Source organism: Apteryx mantelli, chromosome 18 (genome assembly GCF_036417845.1).
Source record: "Apteryx mantelli isolate bAptMan1 chromosome 18, bAptMan1.hap1, whole genome shotgun sequence".
NCBI classification, from domain to species: Eukaryota; Metazoa; Chordata; class Aves; order Apterygiformes; family Apterygidae; genus Apteryx; species Apteryx mantelli.
Window position 1 is genome coordinate 11806931 of NC_089995.1, and position 6168 is coordinate 11813098.

The following is a 6168-nucleotide window of genomic DNA, read 5'->3' on the forward strand; positions in this document are numbered from 1 at the left end:
ATACTAAAACACACAAGAGCTGGGAATAGAAAGCCATTTCCAATAGCTGCCACCTTTGTTCCACGCAGGTGGGAGATCTTCCAGAGGCCGGCACAGATTGATGGAGACTCAACATTTCTTAATTGCCTAGCAAGACCTTCTCCCTCACTAGCGGACTGAAGGGATATATGTGGTGATTTAGTCCAACATAGTGAGCTTCAGAGTACCAAACTGTCCTGGGAAGAAGAGGCAGGATCCCCAAGAAACCAACCTTTCTAAACAGAGGCAATAGGCAGCAGCTTATATACAAAGTTTCATTTTACTAAGGTAGGAAGAGGGGAAAAAAGATCAGAGACAAACATTAAAGCTAAACAGAAGCTGTGGCTTCTCTAGATCACCTTTATATCTATTTTCCTGACAATGTACTAATCATCATAATCTTTGGACTACATCTAATTTGCTTCCTCCTACCTAAGTACCAGAAGAAACAGAGACTGACATAAACCACGGATTTCACCCAATCCGTTCACAACAATTACCATGATAAAGTATAAGCACAACTCAACAGCCTTTTAGTTCCCTTACGTAGTTTATGTCAGAGGTAAACTGCGCTACATTTTATTACACAGAAAAATGCAAGTGTACCCATTGCGCATAAACAAACTCAGACTTTGACACTTTTAGTTACATAAAATCTTTAGCACATAGAAAATCACTATCCAGTCAATTATTCACTTACACTAGGACAGGTTTCTGTTCAAATTTAAGTCACACTAATCTACATAGATTTTCCTGCATATTCTAACCACATTTCCTCTCATACTTTCTTTTGTAATACTCAAGGCAGTCTGATAAACTTCATCTTCTGCAATTAACTCTAAGACACTGTATTTCCAAATATGCATGTCATCTTTATTTCTGACTTAACTCATTTTCCCCAGTACCTATATTGGTTTACTTGGAAATTGAAAGTCTGTTTCTATTACACCAATTAATTCAGTGCAAGGAAAAAAAAAAAAAGCAAGCCTCCCCCCCCCCCCAAAAAAAAAAGACCAAGGAAGAAGTAAAAGAAATAGATTTATAAGCTATAGGCTATGCTCTGACCAAAGTCATATGGTAACAGTAAGAGTTTTAACTTTTTGTTATGTTTTAGATGACTTACACCCAGGTTTGGCATAGAAAGTTTTCATCAGCAAAAAAACAAGATTTGGCAATTTCTTTTAAAAGTTTGTTTTTAAGGATAAGCTTGATTTCAAATCTTTTTTGGAGCAGCCTTTGTTTGGATGTGCACAAGAAACTAAGTAAGAATAGCCTGCAAAAAGTGTTGTATTTTTAATTTTATAATACAACTTGTATTCAAAATTTTACATAGCTTGGTCATATCCTTTTCCTTACTTTTGTCTTCAGTTGCAAGTCTCTTGAGATACGATTCACTTCTCTAAAAGCATGCACACAGTAGTCAGCAGAATCCCCTGATCACATTAGTGCACCAGAAAGAAAAAACTTCTTCACTTTTTGTTAGCGGAGTTACCTTAAAAATAAGAGGCCAAGGGTCATCAGAAATGACCCAGAGTACATTATAAAGGGAACAGGAGTTGGAAATTAATGTAGTTATGTGATGTGGAAAGAGTATCTTATTGGAACGCTACTGTTCTAAATCAAGAGTCTCAAAAATAAGAGGGCTGAGCTGGCAAATGGCAGCCCCGCTCTAACTGAAATGCACTGTCTTGCTATATTTAAAGCCAACACCTCAACAGTTAAGTATTAGAACGTTTTAAGCGAGATAAATAAGCATAAGACACAGGCAAATATCCTCGGTTATTTAATCATCCTGAAAGCAGTGTGGAAGTGTGAGGGTGAGTTCAAAGGTCAAACTCTTCTTTCAGCTTCTTGCAAAGAAAAGAAAGCTCAGCCCGTTTTACCTTAGGGAAGAGAGGAGGGGGGAACTGCTCTTTCCATATGCCAGCAGTAGTTACAGCATTTCATAACACAGGAAAGAGAGCGTATTTACATATACAGTGTATGGAATCTTTTGCTAGGACAATGAATTCCACATCAAGATTCAGGTTAGAGAGAGTTGGAACAACAACAAAAAAACTCCTAAGAACAAAGAAAAGTTAAAATTTACTTAACATTTCCCCGGAGCTCCTTAATTACAAAGTCTCAGATTCTTGTAACTTAAAAGTTTACTGTAATCACCATTTTGAAAGTCAAGTGAAACCCACAGTTCCCTTTTAAAATTATTTCCCCTGATCACAGTAGTAACTTAGCACTTTTTTTTCATAAAAAGGTTAATATTGATATATCAACACCATTCTAAATGAAAATATAGTAGTAAGGAGCAAGAAGATACATTCTGAAGGTTAAAAATAAGTGCTCAAGAAGTAATTACATGGTCTAATGAAAGGGGAAACCAAAATGAAGTAACCTTTTGTAAGACAGTCTGATAAAGGTGCTAAAGTTTATTAGCTTCCTCTTTCTAGCCCCTACCCTAAATCTTGCTCTCCCCACCCCTACCAAAACAAAGCAAAAAAGCCATTATCCACTTAAAAAAAAAAAAAATCCTCTAATCCAAAGCCTGGAAGCCATTCTCTAAAGACTACTTAATATGAAACTTTGTTTACAAGATATAAATATAGTCTCTCACCACATTCAAAACCAGAAAACATCCACTTATTTAAAGAAATGCCTTTTCTATTTCGATCAACAAGAATGTAGGTACTCATTTTAAATTTAAATTCAGCTTAATAGTGCCATATGAATGTTTAAAATTTATATATGATATGCCCTGTTTAAGAATGTCTAAACAAAGGAAGTAGGAAAACTCTCAAAATACACAGCAAAACTTGATGACTTTTTAAAAATATATACTGATTTCAGCATGGTAAAATTATTCTCTTATGCTTACAGTCAGTCTCCAGAAAGAATAAGTGCAGTCAGTGTAGTAATTTGTCCCACTGGAAATTCTGTATAAAACATCTACCTAAAATAAACAAGGCTTCGCAGCAAGAATCGTCAGCTGCCATTAAGGACACACCTTAAAGTTCTTACCACACAGTAACTAAACAAGTACAAACTAGTGGTGACTGTTTGCTACTTTTGTCTGAAAAGTTAATGAGATCAATTCACTCCTTAGTATCAGATCTTAAGGTAATTTTCTTTAAAAAAAAAAAAAAGGCAAGAGACAAACAACCCCCAAAACACGAATATCCAGGACTTGAGTGTCTGATGTATTATCAGAATGCCTAAGGTTCTTGTAAACACGAATATAAATATTAGCATTTAAACCTGACACCACATAATACTAAAAGGTAAAATGCTTAACTGCTAAGAATACTAGTGCTCCAGTACTGGAAGGCAGCTGTTGTTACCCTGCCTTTTCTTTTGTTGTGCTTAATCTCTTGTCAAGTCATTCAGCCAACTCCAAAGCGATGAAGACATAATTGAACAACCTTAACTAAAAACTGATCTACTGTTCTTAAATAGCTACATATACACCCTTTAACGATTCAAACGGACTAGCATATTAAAAAGAATCTACAGAATTTAAATCAGCAACTCTGATGCATGCAGAAGAGTTGCTTTGGCTCCAGGCCAAGCCAATCAATAATCACTGTAATAACCATGTTTCTAAAGTTATTTGTTGTTCATATTCATCATTCTGAAAACTTAAAAGACAAAACTTGAAAACTCACACAGATTTCAAGAAGGAGCTGTAAAATATAAAATCCAAACATTTTGCACAGCATTCTAATATTGCTCATTTTTTCCCCTCAAACTGTTACAGAAAGATTAGTGATCACAAAGCCACATTCTGGCCACAGATCTTAAAATATTAACTCAGTTACAAAACTAGTAAAGGGGAAGAAAAAGAAAGAAAACCCCCTTCTCCTCCACCCTTTCCCTCTTCCCTCCCCCTCTGCCAAAGAATGCAGTTTATCCTACTTATTTGAAACTGTCCCTTTCTATTATCCAAGGAAAGGCTTAAACCTTGGTGAAGACATCACAAATTAAAAGTATTAGTCGTATTCCCAAACCTACAGTTAATAAGAGCTCATAAGAGCAATAAAACATGGCGTTAAAGCATTTGCAAGCCATTGTCACAGCACTGTGCTCTGATACCTTAGCAGACAAAACCAGCCCCCACCACGCATGTAAGCGCTGGTCAGCAAGTCAATGCCTGCTATTCAACTTGTAGTTAGGCGTTTTATTTCTGTGTCTTCCAGATCATATCACTCCTGCATTTCAGGGCCTAATAAAATGTGAGGAATGATATGCTCTCTCCCATTGCATCTGAAACTGCGTTATTTCCCTCTCTCCTTTTTCTCACATTCTTACAAAAACTTCCCTTTTCACATAGTTCTATAAGAAAACGTTTCACTGCATCTACTTCAGTTCCTATTTCTATTTTCGATTTTCACTAGATCCTTCTGCTACTGCCTCCCCCTCAAACCCACTGGCAGAAACTGATGTAGTTTTAAAGCTCTCAAGGTCATTTCAGAATTAAAAAAAAAAAAAAAACCGAAAACACTGCTGTTGCCTTAAAAAACCTTTAAGCACACAAAACCCTCAACTAAACCCTTTTCAAATCCAAACGCCTTTGCTCAGCGGATCAATAAGCCCGACACCGCGGTTTTGTCCCCCACCACACCACTTCGAGCCCATCGCGCTCCCGTTCCAGCACCGGCGCGGGCCGGGGCGGCTCCGCGGCATCTTCCACGCGCGGGGCGAAGCAGCCCCCCCCCCCCCCCCCCCCCCCCGCCGCGCACCGCCGCTCCGCCGGGCACCCGACCTCCAGAGGGTCGGGGGGGTTATTGTCCTCGCTCGGCAACGTCTTTTGTGGCTGCAGAAGTCAGTTGAGGCTTATTTGTTTGTTTTTTTAAACTTCCTATGGCCCTTAAAAAAAATAAAAAATAAAAAATAAACTAACGAAGGAAGCACGGTGCCCAAGCAGCGCTGAGGAAGGCTCTCGGCCCTGGGAGACGAGCGAAACAAAAACTGGCAAAGCGGATCGATAAAGTTTTCATTAGCACCCCCCCCCATCCCAGCATGAGCCACCTACTCCAGATCCTTCTTCCAGGAACATCTTTGACTCACAAAGGAGCGTTCTCTTCCCGCTTCCCCCCATCACCCGCGGGGGGGGGGGATAAAGAGGCACCCCCAAAAGTGGAGGTGTTGCGTGTTTGAGAGCCCAAACCCAGGTGCGCAGGGGAGCTGGAGACACCTACTCGGGGGGGGGGGGGGGAGCGCGGCCGCCCCCCGGCCCGGCCTGGCCCCCCCCGCGGGGGGGCGCGTTACCTGCCGCGGCTCCTTCCCGCCGCGGGGGGGGGGGGGGGGATGAGGCTGAGGCGCCCCCAGAGGGGAGAGGAGGGGAGGACCGGGCCGGGGCGCCGCACACCTGGCCCCCCCGCCCCGCACACACCTGCCTCCCTCCTCCGCTCCCCGCTCGGGAGCCGGGACACCGCGGCGATGGGCGGCCCCGATCTGAGGAGGAAGGGGGGGGGGGCGCCTCCCTACGCCCCCTCCCCTCACGGCGCCCCCCCCCTTCCGCCCCAGCCTGCTGCGCACGGAGGGAGCCGAGCCGACCCTCAGCCCGCCCTCCCTCACCTGCGCCTGAGCCGCCTCCCCGGCCGGCATCCTGCGGTGGGGGCGGCAGGGAGCAGAGGAGGGAGGAGGAAGAGGAGGAGGAGAAGGGAAGCGGCGCGGCCGCCCGCGGTGCCGCCGGAGCCCGGACTGGCGGCGCTGGCGTTCGAGGCACTGTTTGTAAATCGCTCCCGCCGCAGCTGTTGCTCGGGCTCCGCCGCCCCGGCCCCGCCCAGGCCCCGCCCATCGGCCCCGCCCATCGGCTCTGGCCCCGCCCCGCGCGGGGGGAGGCGGCCGCGGGGCGGCGCGGCCCGGCCGGGGCACCGCTGTTAAATAACGTGCGGGGAGGCCGGGCGGGCCGCGGGGGCGCTGCGCGGTGCGGCATGGCCTGGCCTGGCCTCCCCCGGGGCGAGCGCCTCGCCGGGGGGCTGCGGTCCCCAGGGCGGGGGCTTCGCTCCCTTCCCCCCCCTCCGCGCTTCCCCTCGGAAGCGGAGGGCGCGTTGCCCCCCGCGCCTTTGTGCGCCGCGCAGGCGGGTGGTTACGCGGGCCCGCGGCCCTGAGGCCCCGTCGCCCCGTCCCGCTCTGCACACGTAGACACAAACTGCG

The 6168-nt window shown here is 45.4% G+C and overlaps 1 protein-coding gene across 1 annotated transcript in view; it reads right to left on the minus strand.

Annotated features, from left to right (window-relative positions):
* ZNF217 (zinc finger protein 217) overlaps positions 1–5721 on the minus strand; it is a 28533-nt gene extending 22812 nt beyond the window's left edge. Inside the window, exon 1 of the mRNA XM_067308000.1 lies at positions 5587–5721. The gene's annotated coding sequence lies outside the window, so the exon portion shown is untranslated. The remainder of the gene's footprint in view (positions 1–5586) is intronic.
* Between the last annotated feature and the right edge of the window lie 447 nt (positions 5722–6168).